The sequence below is a fragment of the Rhinolophus sinicus genome, linkage group LG02 (assembly GCF_036562045.2).
Source record: "Rhinolophus sinicus isolate RSC01 linkage group LG02, ASM3656204v1, whole genome shotgun sequence".
Lineage (NCBI taxonomy): Eukaryota > Metazoa > Chordata > Mammalia > Chiroptera > Rhinolophidae > Rhinolophus > Rhinolophus sinicus.
In genome coordinates, this window is record NC_133752.1 from 138,330,980 (window position 1) to 138,358,721 (window position 27,742).

General features: G+C 38.8%; 1 protein-coding gene and 1 long non-coding RNA gene across 2 annotated transcripts in view; one reads left to right on the forward strand and one right to left on the reverse strand.

The window, feature by feature from the left end:
- LOC109447781 (uncharacterized) overlaps positions 1–27,742 on the forward strand; it is a 424,051-nt gene that overhangs the window by 137,611 nt on the left and 258,698 nt on the right. Inside the window, exon 4 of the long non-coding RNA XR_012493921.1 lies at positions 17,564–17,634. This is a non-coding gene — a long non-coding RNA (uncharacterized LOC109447781). The remainder of the gene's footprint in view (positions 1–17,563; positions 17,635–27,742) is intronic.
- HMGA2 (high mobility group AT-hook 2) overlaps positions 1–27,742 on the reverse strand; it is a 133,341-nt gene that overhangs the window by 79,584 nt on the left and 26,015 nt on the right. The gene's annotated exons all lie outside the window — the stretch shown is intronic.

Sequence of the window (27,742 nt, forward strand, 5' to 3'; positions counted from 1 at the left end):
ACCACAGGAGAAGGGGATTGGGGAAGGTTGAAGAGTGTAAATGGGGTCAAATACATGGTGACAGAAGGAGACTAGACTTTGGCCGGTGAGCCCACAACGCAATATATAGGTGATTTGTTATAGAGTCGTACACTTGAAACTTATATAATGTTATTAACCAATGTCACCCCCCATACATTTTTAAAAAGGAGTTTAATCCATTATTTTTCAAAGTAAAAATATCAGAGATATTATTTTAAAGACATCTAAGAAAAACAGGTGGATCATTCATTTGCTCCATTGGAGTGAAAGATTATACCATACATATACATATACACATACATCATACAAACTTTGAACAAGTGACTCAGTGAACTCCCATTCTGAAACGTTTCGCTGTCTTCAAGTGCTGGGCTCAGATGCCAGCCTCAGTATGCAGGCTGCCAAAAGACTAAGGCATGGGGCAGTACACATTAAAGCGGAGAGGTCAACAAGGCGTCATGCCCGAAAACCACGCTGTACAAAGGATGAACTTCGAAGGGACAGGCTCATATCAAAAGTCAGCACATGTTTTACATTCCCCCAGCGACTAGGGTCATTTTACCTTTCACTGGAATCTCCTCTCAGCCATTCTATCTTCTACTTCTTGAAGGAAAGCTCCCTCTTTTTTTCCTCCTCCCAAAGCCCCTCTCCACAGTGCCATCCAGCAAAAAGAAGCACCTCGCCAGCAGAAACTACTTTCAGAGGGCAAATAAAGCCTCAGCTGGCACACCTCATGGAAGGCTTCCCTGGGATGAAAGACTGTGGCAGATGCAAAGGCTGCATTGCTTGGGAAAGTGCAGCCCAGCTCTAGGCTCTCCTCTACGTCAACATTCCACCCCCTCCTCCTTTCCCAAGGTCTCAGTGAGAAAACCTTTTTTCTTTTCTTCTTCTTCCTTTTTCTTTTCTTTTTGTTCTTATCAGTTCAAACAAGAACAATGAATTCCTCAAGCCCTGCAAGAATGTGACAAGGTGTCAACAAAACCAACCAGGAAGGTGATGTATGGCCCATGGTCTGCAGCTCCCATAAATCACAAACCAGAGTTGCAAAGAATGAGCCCTGCAACCAAAAGCCCAGAATGCCAGCTTCCTGCATCCTCAAACATGCACACTCCACACCCACCGCCCTCCAGCACCCTCGCTGGATGGCACCTGTCACCCCTCCAAACAAACTGGCCTACTCAAGGGTTAAGTTCTTTTCCTTCCATGATTTGGGCATGAATACACAGTGTAAACTCCTAATGCAAAAACTCCTGAAAATATTTAAATTAAATAAACAACTGACTAAATTTGCAGCAACGTTGAATCCATTCCATGTAAAACACAAAACAGAACTTCTATTTTTTTTTAAAGTGTCTCAAATACATACATGGTGAAGCACTACATAATTCAATGTGCTATAGGGATATGTGGTGACAAGGCTTTGTTGAAGGCTGTCTGGAAAGTTCTACTTGAAACCCTAATTTCAAAGGTTTATAAACGGCAAAAGTGTTTGTTCTTAGGTCAAAATTTGATTTAGAAAGTTTGGGCTTAAGTGGTGAATGATCTTATGGTTTTCAAGAATTGGATGCCAGAAATTGTTTTGTCTGCTTTATAAATGATACTAAGACAAACAGAATTACCAATCTAGAATTCTTTTCTGGGTTCCTAGTATGTGGCTTTCTTGAAAGAAAAATTGGATATATAGTTGTGTACTATTAAAATTAGGAAGGGAATGGGAGTATTTAACATTGCCTTATGCAAAGTAACTGATTGGCAAGTATGGAATTACCAAATAAGATAATTTCCATTTTTTAATATATCTAACTGATTTATACTTTACACTATGATTTGGGTGTGAGTACGCAGTGTAAACAACTAATGCGAAAATTCCTGAAAATATTTAAATACAAATGACTGACTAAATTTGCAGCAACTTTGAATCCATTCCAGGTAAAACACAATACAGAACTTCCATTTTTTTTAAAGTGTTTTAAACACATATTTAACTAACAGACCAAAATAGCCAAGTAAATCATTTATAAACATGTATTCATTGATAGACTGATCTGTAGCTACTACATTTTTATATAACAAGCTTAGAGGGAAAAGAAAAAACTTACAAATAGTTTTAATGAAAACTAGAGGCAAAAAAAACAGAATAAACTCACCACAGCTTGTGCTATTGGACACCAGGGTCGGCCTAGCTGCAGGTTCATTTCTTCCCTCCAACTACTTTTTTAAAATTATGGATTCTGAAAATAGCTGGGGCAGCCGAAACGAGCTCATTCTCTACTAACTAATGTTGCTCATTCTCTCATGATAGTAGAAATAATTCAAAGAAAAAGGAAAAAAAAAGTAACATCCACCAAATTGGTAGTTCAAACTTGTAGAAAGTCAACTTTTTTAAGTAAGCTTTTGTATTAAAAAACAAACAAATTAAAAAAAAATATGAAAATCTGAATAAAGGCTTACTTGAAGTTCAGTATGATCTTTGAAATAATAAACTAAGGTTGTTATAAATGACAAGTTCTTCTAGTGCATATAAATACATCAACTCTCAATAATATAATTTACTCATTCAAGAACACAGCTATTCATTTAAATGAAGTACATCTGGTATTACTGCCAATAAATAACCAAAGAAAGTATGTACTGAGCCACTGTCGTGTGTTTTCTAAAATGAGGATAGAAGGCTAAACATTCAATGTGTGACAACTTTGGAAGAACTACCCGTTGCCATTAACTCTATTTAAATATAAGCATTTATTTTTATTTTTACACATGTGTGATTTGGGGTGGGGGAAAGCTAACCATGGCTATCGTGTTAAGTTACATGGTAATTCTACAAGATTATTACTGGGGGAATCAAAAATTTCTGGTTGAATAAAGGGAAAAAAGAAGATAGAATAAGTATGTGCAGGTCTGTGAGATTCCAATTTTCTTGCACTGGAAAAACTTGTAAAACGATCTACACCTGCTTCACAATGTGACTCTATTTTCCTGAGATAGAGCTTCAAGAGGGAAAGGCAAAGAAGAGGACATCGGGGACGACCATTTAAAATCTTCTAATATTTTTAAGCATACTTATGAAAATATTAATCTTCATATACAGGTACAGAAAAACATATGAGTTAGAATTATAATCATCCATTCTATTGCAAAAAGACAAAAGATATCTTGCTAAGCTTTAAGAAATTTCCACGGGTAAATCTGGGCAGCCTGGTTCATATTATAAATTGGCCCAAAGAATAATGATACAAGGTCACCTGTACTCCACTACAACGAAGCTAGAAAGGCATCTGGAATCACCTACGCTTCATTCTGAAAAAAACTCCGAAGCAACTTCTAGAGGGAACCACATTTTCTACTGGAAACCTAGAAGTAAGTTCATCTTCCTACTGGAAACCCAGGCTTTGTTGTAGGAAAGCAATTTGTTTCCATTGAAAAGAAGACGGTTAAAATTTCCTGAGTATTTGACTCATGTCACTAAAGAATTTTATCTACATTTTTACCCAGCAGGTCTCAACAACACCGACAAAGCCTTCAACTAAGCAGCAGACTTTACACAGCTTTAAATTATAGACATTTCTATATATTTATTACTTATATATTTTACATATCTTCATTATTTATATATTTATTCATTTGGGTTTTAAATTTGAAAAGTAAAAATAAGCTTTATCTTCATAGGTAATAAATGAAATCTATGAAAGTATTAAGGATAAATTCTTACTCTTACGACTAGCTAGTGTCACTAAATATACACTGAGACCCAACTCCATTTTAATGGATACAATGAAGAAAGCGCAGTTGAAAAATGACCACAAATAGCCTTTGTTCCACTGTCACTTCATTCATTCAGCACATACTTATTAAATGTCCAGGATATGCAGAGAGCTATACTAGGGTAAAAAGAAATACAAAATAGAATCTCACTTATTATTTGCTATTAATTGGCATGCCTCAAAATGCCTTACATTGTTATTTATCTTTTTATGTGTGTGATTTTTGAATTCATAAGGAATTGTTAAAACCCATGGGTGTCCTGCTCAGTCCCTGCCTTTGTTATTGGACTTAAAGTAATAACTCTCCAAGGATGAATATTTAAAAAATAACAGTGATGTCATAATGGGCCCATTAAAAATGTATATATACTTTATATTACATATACCAGGGGTGCAAAAAAATGTATACACATTTTAAGAGATGTTATCTATACTCAAGCAGTATTTTGCCATAATCAGAAGTGTCTGGACGCTGATGGTAACCAGTTTGAGCACCTCTTGTCATTGCAGACATCAAACGTGACTTGTGTTCATCTTTTGTTACTGGTATATATTGAGTATTACAATTTTAATACAGTTTTCCTTTCTTAAAATGTGTACTCATCTTTTTGGCACTCTCTGTATATACATTCTTTATATGACTAAGACACTAACTTCCTACCCAGCTCTCTTCATATTGATATGGGAAATTAAACCTTATCTGTAATATATATGACTCACTAATAGTGGCATTTGGAAGTCTCTCCCTTCTCTTCCACTCTATTTAAATGAATACTATTCCTCCCACATCTGACTTCATGAGTGACTACTTGTAGCCACATATACTTAGCCTAGATTCAAGGCACATAAAATATCGAGAGGAGAAAATAAATCTTTTCTGCTGATAGTTGCCCTTTCGCGTGTTCACAGCACCATTCATTTCTAACATGCCTCATAACAGAATCTAGAGGGCTCATGGTGTAATACAGACATATAGTTCGGACACATTCATTCCTTGGATACTTTTGATAAGATAGACACTGTGCTATGCACTGAAAATACCAAAAGGAAGGAGACATAGTCTGCTGTGTGAAAACATGTAAACACTTACAGTACACTGTCCTTCTTAGTGCACTGTGAAACGTGCTCTCCTCAGGGGTTTACAAACTCCCATGATGCAAAGAGGAGGGGTAACTAATTTCGGGAAGGGGAGTACCGTGTTTGAACTGGGGTTTGGGAGATGTATTGAGATTTGTCCAGATGAAGGTAAAGAAGATGATAGTCAGAGCAGAGGCATGTAGGTTTCAGAAAAAAACAGTCTTTCTGTACTAACGAAGTGAAGACTACAATGGACAAATGATAGGAGGCAAGATTAGAAACTAGACCTGATGCTATAATCAACACAAGAAACTTGGACTTTACCACATGAGTAAATGGTTGCCACTGAAGGCTTTTGGTAGGAGAGTGATAAGGTTTCTGTTTTGAAGCTCGCACTTGCTGTAATACCGGGGATGGTTTAGAAGGATGAGACTAGAGACAGCAGGGAAGCTGGCGGGAGACTAGTGCACACAGTTCAAGAGAGGATGGTAAGGGCCTGTAAAGAGGAAGTGGCAGTGGGAATGGAGGAAAAGAAAACTCACATTATAGGGAGCAATAAATGACAGTCGAAACAACAGTTTGTGAGTGCTGGAAATGGAGAAAGACGGGAGTTAAGAATGACTGGGTGAATTACGGCACTTTCAAGTAAGCGAAGAAAATAATCATTGAAATGTAGATAGTAACAGAAATATAGATGTCACTGAGCTTACTCAGGATGGACACATGGAATGAAATATAAAGGCCCTCAGTTGTAACCGTGGAAACTCACATCCTGGGAAGGGCAGGTAGAAAGAGAAGAGCCCACCAGATACAAAGACCTTTCAGATGAAAGAAACATCAGGGTTGGTTTTTGTTCTGGGATCCAAGGAGGAAGAGTTTGAAATAGGGACGAGTGGTGAATGTGTCCGACATTTCAGAATAGACATCAGGATGAAGACTGTGATGTATGCCTTGGATTTGGCAGTTAAGAGGTTATCGGGGGACCTTATTTAGTGTATTTTCCATAGGAGGAAGGGGGTAGAAGCCAGATCATATTTGGCTTAGGAGTAAATGAATGACCTTAAAGAGGTGAGAACATTTTTCACTGTGCCTCCTGTTGCCTCTCTGCCATTTCAGAATGGATTCAGCCTACAAAACACAGGTTGTCCCACCGTTTTTGCTATGCCCAAAGAACCCTCAATCCAAGAAAGCTATGATGCTGCAAAATACAAACAAAGCTGCAGAGCACAGAAGGCAACTGGTAGGTTACTGTATGATTAACACACCAAGTAGGGAAGTTAAATATATTGTTCATAACCAAAGGTTATTCCACTATTTCTGAGCCTTTCTAAGGAAAACTACCTGAATGAGATATGGACAGAAACCAAACCGGAAGAGATTTTGAAGAGACCCTCAGAAGCTCCTTTGGCATTGTTCTGTGGAGCTGACAGCCTGAGTGGGAACTAAAAATGGAGTGTGACTAGAAAAGGAATGTAGTTCTCTAACCTAAAGGGAAAACCACACTTTCAGGTTCCCATAGCAAAGGGATACGGTAATGGATAAAACACATTCTACCTCCTTACTTTTTAGCTTTGAGAATCTAGATACAGAACATTCAAGATTCTCAAGAGAAGGAAAAAAATAACATCTGGAGGCAAAGCTAAAGGTTTTTTGCTTCTATTAATGAACTGAAATTCATTTTCCATTTGCACATGTATATAAATGGAGTAAGAGGGCCAGAAAGACACACTTGAGCAACGGTCAGTAAACTTTCTTTGTAAATATTTTAGGCTTTTCGGGTCAGGTGGTCTCCACCACTATAGTGTGAAAGCAGCCGTGGACAATCCATGAACAAATAGGTGTGGCTGTGTCCTAGTAAAACTTTATTTATGGACACTAAAATTGGCATCTCACATCATTTTTTCACATGTCACAAAATTTAACTATTATTTTGATTTTTTTTTCAACCACTAAAAATTGTATAAACCATTCTCAGATTTCTGGTGAGACATACAAAAACAGGTGACGGGCTGGATTTGACCTGTGGGCCACAGTTTGCTGACGCCTATGCTAGAAGAACTTCATCCAGTGCAACCTCTTCCATCAGCCCAGATTCAGTAAATTAGAATTTCTGGGTGTGGAACCCACGGATCTGTTGAGACGATGTAATTTATATATTTGGCAATTTACAGATTCATGGTTCTTCAGAAGTCTCCAAGTCCTTCTTTCTGTGACCTTGGGCTAATAATCACTCACCCTGATGCTAAGAGTTGTAATTAACCTAGGGGTTATCCATTCAATTCTTCATTCATTCAACAAGCATTCATTGAGTAACAGTGGTTTCTCCGGTGATGTGGGAGATAATAAAGAAAGCAAAAATGGGGTCCATACCCTTCAGTAGTCTACATCTGAGTCTTTTTGAGACAATAGACTCATGCATTGAACTAATGGTATAACAATTTCAATGCAAGTTCATAAAATTAAAGGTAAAGTTCTTAGGCTGCTAATATTTAGACCAGATTGCTAGAAGGAGGTCAATCTTTTCACTTTCAAGTTAATCAAAGCATGTGATGGTTATCAGCTCCTAGCATTAGGAAAGTATAAAAATCATCTCATCAGATGCTAGTTAACTGTATTATAAATACCTATTTTTAAATCTGACATTTTAAAGAAGAAAATTATTGCAGCAAACACATCATGTTTTGCTTAATGATGGAGGTATGTTCTGAGAAATGCATCTTTAGGTGATTTCATCATTATGGGAACATCAGAGAGCACTTACACAAACCTAGAGGGTATAGCCTCCTACACACCTGGGTTGTATGGTACAGCCTGTTGCTCCTAGGCTACAAGCCTGTACAGCATGTTAGTTTACTGAATACTGTCGGCAACTGTAACACAATGGTAAGTATTTGTGTATCTGATCGTAGAAAAGGTACAGTAAAAATATAGTATAAAAGATTAAAAAACGGTATACCTGTGTCAAGCCATTACCATAAATGGAGCTTGCAGGACTGGAAGTTGCTCTGGGTAAGTCAGTGAGTGAGTGCGGAGTGAATGTGAAGGCCAAGGGCACTGCCGTCCACTGCTGTAGACTTTGTAAACACTGTCCCACAAGCCCTCCCCCTGCTTCCTTCCAACTGGGTCAGAAATGGAACATCGAAGCTGGCAGTGCTGCTTCATGAACAGGGACGTGGGCTGGACTGATTGGAAATACTGAAGAGAAACTGGCTGGGTAAGGCGTAGATCACCCTAACAGTGAATGTAGGCGGGAGTGAAGGGTGGCCTGAGGATCAGTAGGAATAAGAAATCGAGATGGGGAGATAAACGAACATATGGGATTGTCGTGGCAATGTGGTCTGGGCTATTGCACATTAAAACAGTGGTCAGATGAAGAAACTTTATTGTATTCATTTTTTAAAAAAGGCATTTAACATGGAGAGGGTGTAGAACAGAAAACTGAATATTTTGACTTTGGAAACTTGGTTCCATTGGTCCTATCTGGCACAAAGGGCTCTCTCTGGCATCGAACTGATGAAAGAAAACTTATCTATGCTTTATATCACTACAACCTGAAAATATTTCCAAAGTACAGGGGCAGGCTGGCTCCACACGACCACAGAAAGCTTTTACAAAAGTGGCAGTGGCCACTTGCAAGGTAGCTCCTGTGGAACTGTGTCCTTGTACAGGGTCTTAGGTCATCAACAAAGACTTCACAGCCATGTACTCTGAAGACCATCAAGCTAGATCTAGGAGGGCTGCAGAGCTCTCAGAATACATAGCTCTGGGGGGGACAGGCTCCTCTGTGCCGAGACAGCTCAGTGGCTGACTGACTGGGATATAATCTGTGGATTCAAAATTGAAGTGCTGTGAGTGAGACTCTATTGCCTCACAGATGTTGCTCCCATTAGAAGAGAAAAAATTCCTCCTGAACCACATATCCTCCCATTTCTTACAGGAAATTCAGCTTCATTATAATCTTATGGGACCACCGTCATATATGCAGTCCATCACTGATTCAGATGTCGCTATGCGGTGCATGACTAATTCTAATGCATTTGTCATGAGACATTCTACGGCAGTGATGTAGGCTTCTGTCTGAGCTTATGTTTTTTTATAAAGCAAATCAGATCTGATCATTCTCTTACTCAGAAATCTTTAATAGCTTTCCATTTCCTGTGATGCCCCATCTTCTTAGGATGCTATACATAGCCCTCATGACCTATTATCACTGACTGTTCAGGTTCATTGTACACATCCACCTCTCACCCATGCTATGGCCCTAATTTACACTATCCAACCCCAACTAGCTGCTCTCATGTGAAAATACCCTATACTTCCTTGCCTCCATGGATTTGTTCCTACTTTTCACACAGCATGGAAGGCTCTCTCCAGGAACTTCCTCTTACAGCTATCCTCGTAAATTATTATTCATTCTTTAGGGCTCAGCTGAAGTCCCATTCATCTGCTTCTTAACGCCTTCTTATTTTACCAAGTTGGAATAAAGACCTCATGAATCTTTATGATTTACACTTTGGCAAAATACTTATAAAAATACTTACTATATAAGGCTCTTATAAGAATTAAATAATAAAGCAAAATAATGTTTACAATGCACCTAGAATAACTCCTGCCACAAAATTGGAGTTCAAAACAAACACAAGTTTCATATGAATGCATGTCTACCCTTAGACTGTAAGTCCTTAAAGCTAAGTACAGCATTTTATTTACACGTACATACACTTACTATGTTAAGTGCTTAATAAATTTGTATTAAATATGATTAGAATACTGAACTCTACATTTTGCATGGCGTACCCCACGCTTTTAATCCTAAAGCACAGTGTGAAAAGGATTGAAAAAACTAAGATTTACGTCTTCTTTCTAATTGGGTTGGCTGCATGACACAGAAAAATGATGGGTTTCGGAATATGACAGACCTGGGCCCCAGACTCAGTTTCATTACTCTCTCACTGTGTCTCTGTGCAAGTTACTTACTTTTCTGAGACTTAGTTTCTTCGTTTGTAAAATTATGTCAATCAAGTAAGTGTGCTTTCAAGGTTTATTTTGAGGTCTCTAGAACAATGCTTGATAGTCGGCAGGCGTTTAATAAGTATTAAGAATACTGAGCAAGACTGCGTACAGATGCCCCACTTATATTACCTACATTGAGAAACGACGCTCAAAATGGTATATACCAGAATAATATGCAAACTATATTTCTTGACCATTCTTTCTCAAATACATAATACAGCAGCAATCTCCAGCCCCTTTGTGGAGAAGAGCCGGTGCAATGAGGTTAGTTTACTGTGATCCCTGAGGAGTTAGCTATCGACAGCACCCTCTCCAACTTCTCCCTGAGGACCTCAGCAGATAGCAAGAAGGGAGTGTAGGACCATGATGTCAGATTAGACTTGAGGAGCCATCAACCTATGAGATGAAACTTTAACAGCCGTGATAATTACCATCTGCTGGGTAAGATGCCTGAAATACAACTATCGTGTTTCACTTCCTAGTCACTGCTGTCATCCTTCCGAATTGCTCTGTGATCCACCATATTCTTTCTCCAGTCTTGCTTTGATTTATATATGCACGTGATGATGGCAGTCATGGGACTCGGCTTCAAATGATGTGTATTCCAACTACATGGGCTGAGGGAACCCGACACAAAAATGAATCAAAGTCTATGTGGTATTGAGTTGAGCGAGTAGGATCCTTAGAAAACACTTCCGAAACTCATTCTAGCTAACCGTTCCAGCAACTGAATGTTTTGCAAAGGTTTCTGCCTCTTTGATCAAGGAAGTATGGCAGCTTACTAATGACTCTCTCTTAAAATATGTTACAGGAAATCAATGGTGATCTATTAGATTCACTCGTGTACAACGTGTTGGTGGTTTGGGGGCAGCATTAGTATTTTTAATATGACAGTATGTCGATAATTTGGGTTTTGGCACAAATTCTTTTCAATTTCAAAATACCATGATTTCATGATTCTATCAACAGTAACCAATAAAAAATGAATCACCTAGCTGATAACTTACTAAAACTGATGCTAGCATTCCCATAGATTCTAATGAGGATTTAGGTAAAAAAGTGAAAACAAGCAAGAGTGATACTACTTGGGTTTTTCTGCCATATCACTGTTCCCTAAGCCATCATTTAAGATGTACTGAATTGGACAAGAACTAGGGAGAACATAGCAAAGTAACTCTTGCTTGAGTTTTTTTCTATATTGAAAGTAAATGGAGCTTTGGGCCCAAGTAAGGTGACTTACTGCCTCAGTTCGCCCTTTCCTGTTTCCTGTTCAGATACAGCCAAGAATGGAAAGTAACCCGACTCCTCCCTGATGGAAGTGGACTGCCTCTAGGATGATATTGAGTTTTCATTCTCCAAGTGCTCTGTAAAACCACCTACCGCTCAGAGAAGCTCTTTGACATGTTCTAAACTCTAACAACAAACTAAAATGGCATTTTGGGGGGAAAAAAAAAAAAATGAAGCCTGTACAAAGACGTCAGAAACATGATACCACAAGGTCAGGCACTTACCTGCACTGCAAGTGCAAAAAGCTTTAGACTCAAAGAACTTAGCAATTTAACCACTAGTTTTTCTCCTGAGACTTTACCGTCACAAGAGAGCCTTATTTTGCCAGTGGCATTCAACAGATTCTCCCCTTTCAGTGAGGCTCTAGCTGCACAAAGTTACTGCATATTTGTTTCTTCTCAGACAGACAGATTCTTTTGTGAACACTGTTGGAGGGAGAAAGAGCTCAAAAGGCAGTGGACACGGGAAGACCAAAGGGACAGGGCTACAGGTGCCTGTGACATCTGTTTCCATTTTGTGCTGTGGCCTATCGGTGGCAGAGTGGAAGGCCAACCTTTCATCAGTTGAATCACATGGAGTCCAAGTCCAGTCATTAAAGCTCTTGGGAAATACTGCGATGGAGTAACAAGAGACTTCAGGAAATGTATAAGGAAGAGTCGCCATGTTCTTGCCTTCCAGGTGACAAGTCTTGTTCAGATGACAAGCTTTATGTGTATTAACTCAAATCTTTTCCTCACTTTCTTCAAATATCCACCCAGATCCTTCTCCTGCAGGCAGCCTTAAGTACTGACTAATCACTCATGGCGTCACTCTGTGTTCCCCACAAGACTCAGATCTCCACTTTTACACAGTTGGATCTTGGCAGAAGTGTTCCGTAGTTGATTCCTGTGTGCTCGGTCCAACTGGTTTGTCAGTGTCATGAGGATAGGGCATGGGTTTTCTCTTTCCTTTGTGTTCTTTCCCAATAATTAGTTCGGTAGCTTAAACAAAATAAACACTCACGAAGGAAGAATGGGCCAGCCAGTTTCGACTCCTCTTGCTCAGACACTATTCCAAGTGTCCTGAGTCCTGGCTTTCCCTGGAACAGATTAAGTTCCAAGAGGTTCCCCTTCCTGAGAAGGTTTCCAAATTTTCATGCCTCCTTTGTATCCAAAAGCAAAGATGTTCTCAACAGAGCCCAAAATTAGAAAATAAGTGCCTCGGTGGACAAGACTGCTGCTCATCATAAAAGCACGACCAGTGGCTGCTTCTACAGAGTTTGTGCCATGAACTACATCCAGGAGCTCCAGTTAACAAGGGCAGGTCCTCAGTTCATAGTGTCAGCATGGCATGTTTTGTTATATAAGCTAGTAATTTAACCCATAACTGAGGAGGCTCATGCACCTTTTTCCACCTCTTTCCTTACAAATTCTGTTTTCTCCTTTACTACATTCTTCTGCAGTGTTTAGAAACCAGAAAATCAGAACTGTTTCTCCTCCCCCATCTCCCCTCCCCCTCTCTCTGTCCTCCTCCCTCCCTCTCATTTCTACAGGGAAAACAGCAGCAGATAGAACAATTTGTCTCAGATGTGCTAAGAGGGTACAACACCAAACAGTGTTGATACATGTTGGCTACATCTCAGCTAAGTGCCAGTATTTTTTTCTTTTCTAAATAAGCAATGCTAAAAAGAAGAGCAACTATTTTCATTAATGACTACTTTGACGGCTTTCTTAAATCTGTGCTGAAGAATGAAAGGTAGCCTAAAATGGCAGAGGCCATCTTTCATTTCACTTTGAAGCTTACAAATAGTCACACAGGTATCACGAGAAGAATAGATCTAATGATTCTCTTGCCTTTCACCTGCCTTTTATCATACTTGCAACATAACCTTGGGTGTTCTTCCCAGTCACATTTTTCCCAACCCTGGGGATAAGAAAAATAAAGTTGAACGCTCACTTAGCCCCTCCTAACTCTCTCCTCCCACCTGCTGCTAATACCAGCCAACAGCTCTACCAGCTGTCAGGCTGACTCCTTCTTGTCATCTGGGCTCTAACTTCACACAGCACCTCCTCCCTGATGCCTAGCCAGATTGCTCGATCTAAGGCACCCTCCTCCGCTCCAATACTCCACGTCACATTAACTTGGTTCACTTTAATTCATAACTCTCCTCACTGTTGGAAATGACCATCCTTATTTTTGAGTCACTAGGTCATTGCTCATACTTCCTCTTTAGGATGTAAGATTGACGCGTTCAGGGGCCGTGAACTGCTCACCAGTGTACCTCTCGCATCTAGCACAGTGCCCAGTATCAGCACGGACCTGATAAATGTTAGCTAAGTGAGCAAAGAGATGTTTCCTTAGGGGTAATTCTCAGTTTTCGTTCTTTCTCCTGTGTTTGTGCACTGTTTCTCTGTCCAATACAGAGGCTCACTCTCCTAGGACACGTAGAAATTATATTATTTGGTGTGATCCCTACAGTTCTCTAGTTGGATTCTCCATCATTTTAGCCAGGAACTACATCTGCAGTATTAGTGAAAAATAGATGGCGACATAGATGCTTAGAACAAGTGTCAAGATGGGAACATCTTGACAATGGAGAAATGAAAAAAATGTGACTCTGGTGCATTCCATTCAAATTTGAAAACTTTAGCAAGTCTGAAGACTAAATTAGGTTTAAATATAATATAAATTACTTTTGAAAACAGCTATATTTTCAGCTCATATACATTTAATTATTATAAAGTGTTTTCATTTCTACCTGTTAAATGTATGGTATAAAAAGTTCACTCTCATGAAATTAAACAAAAATACACTAATGTGCAAAAAAGCCACAGGTAATAAAATGGATTACATTATGTCTAATTGCAATTAAGTAAGTTAACAAATATAAGCCAATGACAATTTTTATGCTGGTGTTCAAATGGCCGTTGCACATGCAAACTAGAGGAAAATCTGCTATATGTGTTAAATGTAAACACTATAGAATCATTGTAGTGTGTCCGAGGGAAAAAAGAGGATCTATCAACATTACAATATCAATGTCAATGTCATTAATTGAAACCATTTTTTTATAGTATGTTAAATATTTCCCTGTATTTAAAACATCAGGAACATTAATAGAAAAGTGAGTGGCCTCTGCCACAGGCAAGGTGAACATGTTCTGCCTACAAAATACCCAACAGCGGAGTCACTAACATAATAGAATGTTTCAAAGAGGTGCCAGAAAATGCTGCTATTTTCCTAATACTCATAATTCTGGTTTTGGCTCTGTAACTTTATCTTTATAACACTACTCAGTTACATTAGCAGGTAAGTCAAAAATTATCACCTCGGCTGCTTTGCAGCATTTCTTCAAATCTCTTAAAATCCCTTACTTAAGTTTGCTTTTTGGAAGAGCACTTCCCCACCTCTCTGGGGTGTTACATGAATTAGGAATTCTGGAGCCCACAATGCCTAAGCATGGCCAGCAGGTTGGAAGCTAAGAAGCACGATGGAAATGGGCCTACTTAGTTACTATGGATACGTCGGATATAAAGGATTCCGATTTGTGGTACTCATCAGCAACTACTAGCAAAATCCCACATGCTGCTTGGACCTAAATATGGTCATAAATGTTTACTGCGCATACATAATATTCATGGAACTGTTCTAAGATGGCAGAGCCACAGCTCGGGAAACAAAATGTTTTTTTCCTCCAGTGGATTTGCCTAGCCCATTTTCCATCTGGAGAAGTTAAAGTTTTGTTCTGCAATTAGCTTTACAGAATGGAGCATTTCTGTTGGATTACTAAAACTGCTTAGCCAAAATCGGGCGCAAGTGCGAACCCTGGGCCCAGCCAGCTCACCTAGAGACACCACACCCTTTGCAAGGTTTGAAAACATCATACTGTCTCCTCCGTGGGGGAGGTGGCAACTGCTGTAGCCTGAAGACCAAGTCCTCTAGCAAGTCAGAGAGGCTGAGCTGGGGACAGAGCCTGGAGGTCCTGACTCTGATGGTCCTATTCCTGTGAAAACCTTTCAGACCTACGCTTGTGAATGAATTCCAAGTTACAACTCAGTTTCTCATGATCTGTTCCATGCAGATGGATCAGGTATCACCTTGATTTATTTTTTTCTTTTTCTTTTTCGTTTTTGAAATCTAATGATCCTTGAAGTCAAGGTTGTCAGTTTAAACATCCTGGGGACATTTCACTCTTCATTACAGATGTTGTTCACTTTGTACCTCAGAAAGGAAGGTGCAATAAATTGCTGGGGCCAGGCCTTGCACTTGTGTCCTATTTTGCTAGACAGTTTTAGGAAACCAACAGAAATGCTCCGTTCGGTAAAGCGATTGCCTAACAAAGCTTTAACTTTTTCAGATGGAAAATGGGATGTCACTCGGTATGAGTTAAGCCTCTGGCCCAAAAAGGACTCTCCTTGGTTTCATTTCTGTGCTCTCCTTGAGTGCTGATAGCATGGCCAGAATTTAGGGTTCACTGTTGTCCGTGGAGTGCCTCGCTGGTGAGATTAGTCTACTGAGCGAATAGAGAAGTACCAACCATGTCGATTATCATGAGCTGAGCGTGGGGGGAGGAGGAGGCAGGGGATCCATACACAGGTTCTGTGTATGGTGGGACAACCAGGGGAGGAGGCAGTGATGACCACTGGTTCATGTCCCATCACTGGCAACTGACAACCTATTTTATCTCCTTTGTGTGCAATGGTCCCCATGTTCCCTTTCTGCATCACTTTTCTTTTTCCACATTTTCTTGAGATCGTCAATTCATAGCCATGGCTGCAACTACTACAACCCATGGCTCCCATATCTTAGTCTGCAGCTCAGCTCCTTTTCTTAAATGTCGTACATACATAACTAAGACTGTGGGTGTTGCATCTCCACTGGGAGCTCTAAACCCATTCACCTCTTTCCTGGGTTTTTTCTTAGTTGTGGGCATGGCAATCTTCCAAGTGACCCCCACTTCTGGCCCTTGACACTACTTTTCAAATGTTTGAAGTACAGGAGACTTCTAACAATTGGCTTCCATTTTGTACAACCAAGCAGATTAATTGTACTAAAACGGTATTTTAAATATACTTTCAGACATACCTAGTTTTTCCTCAATTCCTGTGTCGCATAAACATGTAAAACTACCGAAAGTATTTAAGCTTGTTGGTAGTTGTGGGGATACTAATTGTGGGAAACAGGGAGAGAAGTGGCTAGAGAAAGAGCCCTTTTCTGTTTTTTGAGGTTGTGTGTATGTGTATGTGCACACATGTGTGTGTGTGCATGTGTTTTAGTAAGTTTGTGGTAAGATTCTGAGAAAAAGGAAACATAGCTGATGCTTATTCTTGTGTTATTACCCTTAAAATCTAAAGTCACACTGTGGAATTAGGACCATACTCATGTACAAATTGATTTTTTTCAAAAAACTATGTTGGCATATTACATTTGAAGTATAACCTACTCAGAAAATAGTTGCAATATTTCTTTTCTGAATTTACTCTATGATTTTTATCATTTTGTTTACTATGAACATACAAGGTGCTTAAATTAAATATACAGTGTCTAGGTTTTCACCAATTTAACAGTTGGTAAAAAAGAGATGAAATTACCAGTGCAATATTTAGAAAAAAGAAAACTAATTTATTTTCTGAACTCAGTGTTCCATAGTGATCTACATACATAGAAAAATAACTGAAAAATAAGAAATGCACTCACAGACAAGTTTTGCCTTGTATGTGAACTCTGTTTTGTCCATCCCAGTCAGCAACTGTTGTGTCCTAAAACCGATCTTTTTAAAAATCAATCGCAGGCACACTGTATTTTGTTTTTTATGTGGAGGAAAATTCCCCAAAATAGACACAACTCTTTCCAGTTGTGCAGGACAGCATGCCGCCATATTGTCAATACCACGCTAGCAGCTTCACCTTAGAATATGTCCCTGAACTAATCCTAGCAATATTTTCTACATGTTTGTTATCTTTAAGGGTATTTTTCCCACATCTGTTTCTAAGTCTACTTTCTATTTGGTAATCTCGGTGAATGCAGTAGCAGTGCTAATGTCACTTATATTTATGTCTCTAAGTATTGGATCCAAGAGATTAGCAACAGCAATAATTCCTCAGGGCACAGTAATTAATGACGTAACACTGCAGAAATACTTAAAAAATAAAAAAGCTTCCAATTACAGTTTTGAGAAATCATCTTGTGGGAATGACCTAAGTAGCCCAGCCATACTTTTTTCCCTTCATTCAATGAATATGTGTTAAGCAACTACTGTATACCACTGTCCTAGATTTTGAAGAAAATGCAAAATTCTTAAGGAATTTACAAAACTGGTAAACAAAGATAAGAAATGTTCAAAAATTATGAGTACAAGAGAAAATGGGTAATGCTATATAAGCAAGGTTTTAATAATGTGTGTCTCATGTCTCTTGAGACAGCCCAACTTCTGACCAGGAGAGTCGGGACCTCCCTCGGAGCGGTGGCTAAACTGGACTGAAGATTAAAGATCGTAAGTAGCTGAATGTGGGACAAAGAAATTCCCGGTAAAAGCGAAGGTAAGAAAGTGTCTGTCCTGTTTACGGAATAAGAAATTTACTCATGTGGCTATGTGTATCTATATATGTTTTACATGTATACCTATGAAAATGGTAAACAGAGCACTAAATAATTCTATTTACGTGACCTGGAAAATGTATAATTTATGCAGTCACTAATAGGAGCCACTGGCAATTTCTGAACAGAGAAATGACCTGATAGAGAAATGGCCTGAAAAAATAATCTGGGAGTGGCCTAAGAACATAAATGTAACAAGATTAAGTGAGGTACAAGGCATGTGTGTGGAAAATTTAGGCAGGCTGTAGGCTGTAGAGTGAGTATAGACGTTGCCTTCCCCCAATAGGACACGTTTGGGAGTGAAAGGGGATGCTACTGGCAGCTACACTTTAACAATAAATTGGAACTCTTGAAAAAACCATGACATATGGTCATCTTAATTATGGGGCACTAGTGTGACATTTTTAAGAGATAATAGTTTTATGTTGCATAAAATATCTCATTTCAAAACAGTTTAAAAGTTAACCCTTTTAGAAGTAAAAATCATATATTTTTTGTAATACCTCCCACCTCAAAGCCATAAACTCAGGACAATCCGCATATGGTTTACTCGGGGGGCTTTTGGGGAATCATGAATTGTCTGCTCACCATCACAAAGAAAACTCTGGTTCTTTGTATTCTGTAAGCTCTTTGAGGACAAGGAATATGTTTTCTTTATCTCTGAGCTTCCTCCAGGATCAAGCGCGATACCTTGCATATAACAGCTATTTGATGTTTGTCATGTTGAATTAGGCAAAGGACCAAAGGCAGAATATGGAAAAAATTGAGTTGAAGGACACTAAGGTCTCCTCCGGGGGCAAGTGACAGTGAGAATGGAGTCGATACAAAGTACTATAAAGGTAAAAAGGTATGAAGGTATGAAGAGAAGGCAGAGACACAACAATGCATCCAAAGGTGACTGTACTGTCCAATGCAGTAGCCATTAGCCACATGTTGCTATTTAAATTCAAGTTAACTAAAAGAAAAATTACCCCAAATATTCAGTTCCTCAAATGCTCTAGTCGCATTTCAAGTGTTCAGCTAATTACATGTGGCTAGTAGCTAGCATATTGGGTGGTACAAATACAGAACATTCTCATCATCTCAGAAAGTTTTGTTGGGTAGTGCCACTCTAGAAGAACTGGGAGAATTCTAGCATGCTTAACAAAAGTGAAAGTAAGTAGAGGGGTAGGTCTGAGAGGCAAAGCAACATCTAAGCTTTTCATGGAGGTCAAATGCTGAAGAGAGGGAAAGGGAAACAGGCTGGGGGCACTTGAGGACTTTTGACAAAGTAGGCTCTGGAAAATTTGAATGCAAATGAGTTTACCAATGTCAACCAACAACTACTTGGAGGCTGTAAGTCAGTTTGGTGGACAAGAAAGAAGTGGGACAAGAGCTGAAGGCCAAATGGGACAAGACCTCTTAGCTTGACTCCTATTTCTTTTGGGGCAGATCTGTGTCCTATAATTTTTCAAATCCTCCACCGAGCTTGGCCTCTATATCTGAAGCCTGATAAATGTGGGGTCACTAACTGACCATTATATAGATAAAAATGGTCCATGAGCATCATGCCTGGGTGATGCTGTCCACACTTCTTCACAAGATCAAGGATGGCAATATTCCAGAATTCTCAAGACTTTCCCTTTTATGACTTTTAAGAATGGTTCTAGGTTAGCTTCGTTAATAATTTAGACTAAAAAATAATACAATGGGCCAGTTGATTAAGATCATAAGCAGAAATAAACAAGGGCTAGCTTTATAAAACAATCAGAAAGGAGCATGATGAGCGCCATTTTGACACTTTGATTTCATTTTTAGGAGGGGGGTGTTTTATGTCAAAGGGGTCCCCATTATTGCAATACTTAATATACATAAAAACACTAGAATGTTGATTAACTAAGCTGTGCATTGTTTTCTTGTGGATTCAATATATAAAGGTATAAATCTAAGGCTTTCTATGATACAAATGACAGAAAAATCAAAGAAGCACAGCAAAATTATTACAGGGTTTTTGTTTTGTTTTGTAATTTTTTGCAGCATTTTATTCTAACAGAAAAAGAATTTTCACAAAAATGTAAAATATACGTTTTTCTCTTCAGACCACACGTGAAACCTGAATATTATTTGAAGTCGATAACCGAAATTGGAGTTTCCAAATATGTCACTGAATAATACAACAACTTTAAGCCTTGAACCAATGCAGACATTACTGAATCAAATTTTCTCTCTCTTTTTTTTTAAGTGTGAAAAGTAGGGAACTATAAAGTCAGTCATAAAACACATGGAATACTGAGGGATGTCAAACAATCTGACTTACTATTGTATGTATACACATGCATTCTCTCGAATTAGTCCATACCATTGGAAACTGCATCGACCCATAAAAATAACTCATACACCTATTATATTTTTCCATTTTAAGCTTGTAATAGCAATAATGACCTCAGCAAAAGACATTTCCTTGGAATTAATGGCTGGCTGGGAGGCAGAGCCAAGGGCCACTGGTTCCTCCCAGCTGGTCATTAATCCTCAGGAAATGCCTGTACCTCCATCATTATTGCTAAAGCACCATTATAGAAAATTCTCACAGTTCCAATATATGGAAATTTGAGGCTATTATGCAAGCCCTTGGTATTCATGTTAGTTAATAGGCCACCACTGAGCACAGAGGACGTAATTATCAAAACGACAGAGGGAAAATATGGTTCTCCTAGGTCTGTAAGGTTATAGGAAATGGGGACTAGCCTTATGGGAAGAAGTGTATTTGAAGCTAAAAGACATTACTTTAAAGGGAGATTTGGAATCACATATATAAAAGTTAATGAAAGACACAGCATCCATTCCATTACCTGGTTTTAAAAATATTTGTTAAAAGGTATAAATTAAGGTTATGTGGACATTTCCTCCCAAATTGATTAAATAATATTACAAAGAATGAGGACAGGAAGATTCTTTATGAACACAAATTATTGTACTCAACTAGGGGAATGCATACAGTTGAGAACGCTGACTGAGAGTAGGATTTCTTTCTTTTTAATTTAGACTTAAAAATTGTATACACATCATTGAATATTATATAACAAATATGGACTTTATTACTACAATTTTTTTTTAAAGTTTTTTATCTTAGCTAGAGGCTTAGCACATGCAAACAAGTATCTAATAACTGAAAATCAAAATGATAAGAAAAAAATAAAGTGCTGGTGTTCTGTGACAGTTTTCAATTCTCTAGAAAAACTTTTACTGGCTTCCAGGCTAAAATGAAAATGAAAATGAGGTGTTTTCAGGTCTATTCATTCCCTCCTTTAAATAAACGGGGCCCAACAAATCGTTTCAAAGCAGGGAATTAATCCAAAAATCACACCCAAAACAGTCTATAAATCTTTTCAATGTGTTATTGTAACAAACTACAAATGTTGGATATGATGCTTTACATTTAATGAAATTCATTGCAGGTTCTCGTTGTGTGTTACAAATACCTGCCTGGTTCTAAAAAATGGTTTTGAAGCTAACGAGACCTGTTAGGGGTTGAACTGTGTTCCCCAAAAAGATGCTGAAGTCCTAGTCCCCTGCATATTTATGAATGTGACCTTATTCGGAAATAGGGTCTTTGCAGATGTAATCAAGTTAAGAAGAGGTGCTTAGGTTAGGGTAGGCCCTAACCAAATATGACTGGTGTCTTTTTAAGAGAAGAGACACAGACACATAGGAAGAGTATCATCTGACGAGAGAGGGAGAGGATGGAAGTAATGCACCTAAACGCCAAGAAACATCAAGGACTACCAGCAACACCAGAAACCAAAGAACAGGTATGGGACAGATTCTTCTCTAGAGTCTTCAGAGAGAACATGGCCCTGCCTATACATTGATTTCCGACTTTTGGTTTCTAGGACTAAGAGAATAAATTTCTATTGTGTTGAGGCACCCCAGTTTGTGTTACTTTGTTACTGCAGACCTAGGAAACTAATATAGGACCTGAAGGAAGATGTTTGTCAGAAGAACTGTCAGCATTCCAAATGGAAGACCGAGAAAAGACTGGTGGTGGGTGACCGGAAGCTGCTCCCTATAGCGGGAAAGCAATGGACTAGAACTCAGGAAACCTGGTTCTCGTCCTAGCTAACGAGGTTGTGTGACCTGGCGCTGGACACCTCATTGCTCTCAGCTTTTATTTTGTCACTTGCACAATATGAATGAATTCAACTACATAATCTCCAAATTAAGTCTAAGGTTATCGGTGGGCAGATCAAGTACCAAATAGATTAACTTTTTCATAGTTACAAAAACCACTATGCCGGCATTGTTTAGACAAGGCCTCAGTGACAGACAGCAGGACACAGGAAGCAGAACTGCAGGCTTCCATCTGCCATTGCCACGGCCATGCCACCAGTTTGACCACGTTTATTTGGATAAGAAGTTTGCCATGAAAGTAGTAGCAGCCTATCCTGCTAATCTTTCATAATTTGTCCTTTAATACATAGTTATTTCTGCACTTCCAAGATTTTTAAAACGTCTCCAGTTCATTTAAAAGCTTTTGTTTAAATAAGATAATTGTTACCACCAAAAACAAACAAAAAATGTCAGTGGTAAATCATGAATTTTTAAAGTGCTAATAGGAAAAGTTATTAGTCCACAGAGGGAAAGAAATGCCCTGGCATAGTTGAGATTTAGAATCCAACAGCACATTGGCAACAAATATACTTATTCTCTAAAAGGATCTTATAGTTACCAAATTGACAGGTTTTTGTTCACTGGCTATTAAGCCCAAATATTATCATCATAAATTGTGGTCATCTAATTAAACACTCAGGTTCCAAGAGAGATGAGTGGTACGCAACAGACCTTTGCCATTCTGAAATTTTAATATTCAGAGTTTGACCCAATTGCAAATCCAGTTTTACTCCAACTCTTGTACAGGATTGAGATACTTAGCTGGTGTGGCAGCTTGGCCACCTGCCAAGTGTTTGCACCTCAGCACAGCTTTGCTGTGTGTGTGTGTGTGTGTGTGTGTGTGTGTGCGTGGCAGGTAGCCACACTTTTTTTTAAATTGGGGAACCTAATGCTATTGTGGCATTCTGAAATGTGGATATTCCTAAAGATATCAAAATAACAGGATTCTACTACAATTCATTCTAGAGTCTGCGCCAGATAGTCAAAGTACAATTAATAGGACATTTCCCCCAATAAATATCTGTCCCTGTGGACATTTAAAATCTGTGTGAAACAAATTTCTAGGGGTGAAAAAGTATTTATCTACAACTTCAGGGCTCTGGAGACATGTTTCAATATATCCTGGGAGGGCAAACAGGTACTCAAATCAGCCTGTTGTATGTGGCCTCAGGAAAAGCAGGTGTGTTACACTCGTAGGCCAACTCTTAGCTTCCTGGCCTCTGAAACTGGCAGAACTCGTAACAGTACAAAAGCATAAGTTACTCCAGGCGAGGAGTTAGCTGTGTGCCAAGCCCACCTATGATTTTGCCTGGGCCAGCCAGCCCTTTCTAATGAGGGACTGTGAAAGAGTTACTGCACAGCCACAGACAGGAACCACGGGCCAGATTTCCACTCCACCTTCCTACAGCCATGCAAAGTTCTTGTGTGCTTAGAAGAGAAGACGCAGCTTAATGTCTGTCAGCAAGGGATGTGTCAAAACCTCTCAAGCAACTTACAATCTTAAAAGGGAATATCTTAGCTGGTGGTTACATGAATCTACACAGGTAGTAAAATTGTGCAGAACTTCATACACAAACAAGTACACATAAAATGGGCAATCTGAATAAGATGGGGGGATTGTGTTCATGCAATATCCTGTTTGAGAGACTACTATAGTTTTACAAAATGCTACCATTGAAGGGAAACTGAGCAAAGTTGTACAAGGGGTTTTTTTGGTACAATTTTTTTTACACCTGTATGTAGGTCTGCAATTATCTGAATTAAAAAGAAAGATTAGAATATGTTTGCTGGAAAAGGAGAAAGGGAGAAACAAAGGGAGTCTAATTGTTCTTTCTAGCAAAGAAGGGACAAGAAACTTTTTTATTTAAAAATATGTAAATGTGAAAGACTATCAGAAGGTTCCCCTCTAGTTTGATATTTTTCCTATCTAAGAATTTGGAGACAATGTGAAGGGCCTTTCTTCTGACTTTTTTTTTTGGGGGGGGAGGGGGGGGTCAGTAAAATCCAAATAACCTTGGTAGAACACAAAGTATCTCAAAATTTGTACCCCATCAGCTCTTTTTACACTGAATACTTTTAAATGTCACAATATCACACATAGTTTATCAATGTTGCATTAAGTTAAAATCATTAATCCCGTGAGAGATATTATGATTCACGAGCACGAAGCCTAGCTGTAAACCCAGTGCAATCACCTTTCCTAGACTAACTAAAGAGTCTGGAACTGCTTTCCCACACATCTGCCTCAGCTTTCACTATAGATTTTAATTGGGGAACCTAATGGTATGGTGGTGTTCTCATATTTGGATATTCCTATGTGAGATCCAGGGAGAGACAGGAAAAGCAACTAAATTTATTGAGCACCCACTATGGGCCAAGCAGTGTGTATTGAGCTGCCTAGACCAGGAAGGGTGGGACCCATGTGTGGTAAGGGTACAGGCTCATGCCCCAGACATGACATCACACTACTACTCTGCTCACTCAGAATCACAGACTTAAGAGGCCAAAAGCGATTACATGATTCAATGACTAAGGTCACAGGCAGACATGGAAGAAAGGGCCCCAGGAAAGCAGCATCTACAGATCCCAAGCGGACAGTTGGAACACAGTGCCTAGTTTTATTAGAATATAGAAACATGTACAGTGATCAACAGGGATGTTTAGCCCAATTCCACTCTCTATTACTCAAACTTGAGTACTTTCAACCCCATCATTAAATAGGCAACAAAGCTGAACTGAGGCAACAAAACAACAACAAAATTAATACAATACAAATACTACGTATGAGGAAAAGCGTCTTGCTTCTACAAACTCTAACTGTATATTCAATATATTTAAAAACTAAAACCAACAGCACATTAAATATCCTTTTAAACATTTCTACATTCACTCTATTTTCTTTCTCTCCAATCTTAGCACTTTTAAGCTGTCCTCGTGGTTCAGCTCTCACAGCTGGGATGCCTGACTTGCCCACTGGTCTTTTCCAGCACCACATTCTCACTTCCCTTCTGGTCAGTCTGCTGGTCCAACCTTCCCCCCGTAGAGCACCTCTCTGCAGACATGGCCACTGTCCTCTACTGCCTGGGATCACTGCGACCTCCAAGGTCACTCCCATTCTAAGCAAACCCCAATGTCCCAAAGTTCCCTTCTCAGTCAGGTATGTTTTGACCATGACATTCTTCTGTTTGGAACTTGGCAGTGACTACCCTGGGAAACACAGGTCTACAATCCTCTCCTTTAACATCCATCACTAGAGAGATCTCTCTGCTCATCTACCCCTCCTGGGTCCCTTCACCCCTTCACCTCTTCATTCCCACTTAGACCATCTGGCCCTCTCTTAACCTCACCCAACACTGCTATTGACTCACTCTGCACACAGACTCAATAACTTTGATGTTGGAACTGTTTTAATATGTGTCTGTCATACATCTGAAAGTTGTCAGTTTTTGCCTTCTAACCATAAGAGCAGATGAAAATGGAATTTAAAAAAAAGAAAAGAATAAATGCCTCATAACTGCTATGTAGAACAAGAGTGAGGCTAAAGATGGTGAACCTTGTTTTAAAAGTTATATGAATAACATGACTCATTTCATTCATTCTTTTGTAAAGTATTGAATTTTAATTGCTGAGTATATTTCTTGCTATCACCTTGTGATTATACGGTGCTTTGAGACTTCTAAATTACTTTCTTATGGTATCCTCACTACAACCTAGAGAGGAAGGCACAGGAGATATAATTATTATCCCCATCTTATATATGAGCAAACAGGCTCAAGGATGTTAAGTGACCTATCCAAGGTCATATGGCTAGAAATTCATTAAAGTCAGAAAGCAAGTCAGATAGGCCTTTCATCGCACACATAGAGTTCCATCTACCATACAAGCTGAAGTCTCATTTAGAACCATCATGAGTGGATTAGAAAATCAACACTGAAAGATCTGAGAACGTGATTTTGGAAAAGGAAAGGTTGACAATAAATTCTCATAGATTTAAACAATAATGATATAAGGTACAATATTTTGAGCATTTACTAGAAACTGGACACTTAAAGCTAAAACTGCAAGGGAGAAATTACCAGCCTCGTTTTACAAAGAAATTTAGGCTCAGAGAGGTAATAATAGCCTAAGGCTAGTAAGTGATAAGACCCAGACTCAAACCCAGATCCGTTAGGACCCAAAGTGTGTACACTTTACAATACCCCAAGGAGAAAGATTTATTTTGAAAAGGGACACACCAGATGTTCTCTGTCACTATTAAGAACAAGGCGAGGAAACGGACTGAAAACCATATAAGGAAAAATTAGGTTGAATGTATTAAGACCCTCCTGTCACAGGGAGGCGTGATTAAACTTACACATCATTATCAAGGGTACTCATGAAATCTCCTTTCTAGATGTATAGGAGATTTCTCTACCATATATAAGGAGATTTTACTACCAAAGAGACTTTCAAGAACGTAGGTACATCAATCTAAACATTTTCTTCATCAATCTAAACATCATCAATTTGAACATTTTCTTGAATTCAAAAAGTTCATAAGAAGATAAACCCATATAATAAGATACCTAAATTTTGACACAAATTTAAAAAGTTGTGTTTGCCTATGGATATAAAATGTCAGCTTCTCAAATTGGGGGGACATCTATATTTTATTGTAACATACTTACTTAAATGAATAGTAGCTAGTAATGGTGAATACATACCACATTATAATGATCTTGGCTAGAAAACTCTTTTTTTAGCAAAAATATTTCAATCATAAGGGAATTCTTCATACTGTGACCATGTATGGCCAAGGCCTCTCACACTATACTATCTTTGTACATTGAGTGCCCTATTAATCCCATAATGTACATAAGTCCACTTGCTTTATCATAGCAGGAAACTATGTGATACAAGTGAGTACGGCATGAATTAGTTCCCTTTGAATACTCAGGATCCCCTAAGAGGTTTCAACAATGCAAGATACTAGAGTGTTCCTATCGGTGCTAACTATTGAAAAGGGTCCCAATTGATCTCCACTGAGATTTGAAATTTCACAGCAAAGCAGCTTAAGACTATGTATTAGAGAAAGTCACCATTTTATTGTTTATAAAATTATGGATTTTAAATGATTTTGTGCAGCTCATCAATTGTCTAAACAGGATGCCCAGCAATGCCCCAAATCATAAGCCTGGCTGATTCCTTGATAAATGTTAATGTCCACCAAAAAAGTACGCTATCACTGGAAGAAGAGCATTACTAAATAAAAACACATGACCCACCACTGCTTTGGTTTGATAGCCTGGGAATGAGCCCTCTAAATGATCACTCCAAACAGAACATCATTAAACTCTATGCGATTGCTCTGAAAGGAGTTAGGAGGATGAGAATTAGGGATGGGAATGAAGTCATTTTCATTCTATACGTATAGGAAATAAATGGTCTACAGATAAGAAAGAGAAATGAAGGCTGTGAAAATCAAACTTTGGTTTTACTCCCCAAAGAGAAATTTAAAGTTTAATAAGAGCACAGGAAAATGAAAATGTGATAGAATGGACAGCATTACCACACATTGCCTTTTCATTCTTTCCATTACACTCAAGAGGTACACGCCAATGTCACGAGCGGGACTACTTGCTGAATGTCAGTCTCTCGAGAGAGCAGGGGACCACAGAGAAGGTCACGTTCATATATTCCAACTTGACCCCAGATCTATCAACTGAGAGTGGGCCCAGGGCTGTGAATGCTTCATCAATTTCCACTGGGGAATTTAGAAAACATTAAAATTGGGCCATCTCAGAAAATCACATTAGGAAAGAAAATGTAAGGCCTGAGATTCTGTAATAAGGAAATTATACTCAGGATCACCTTTTGAC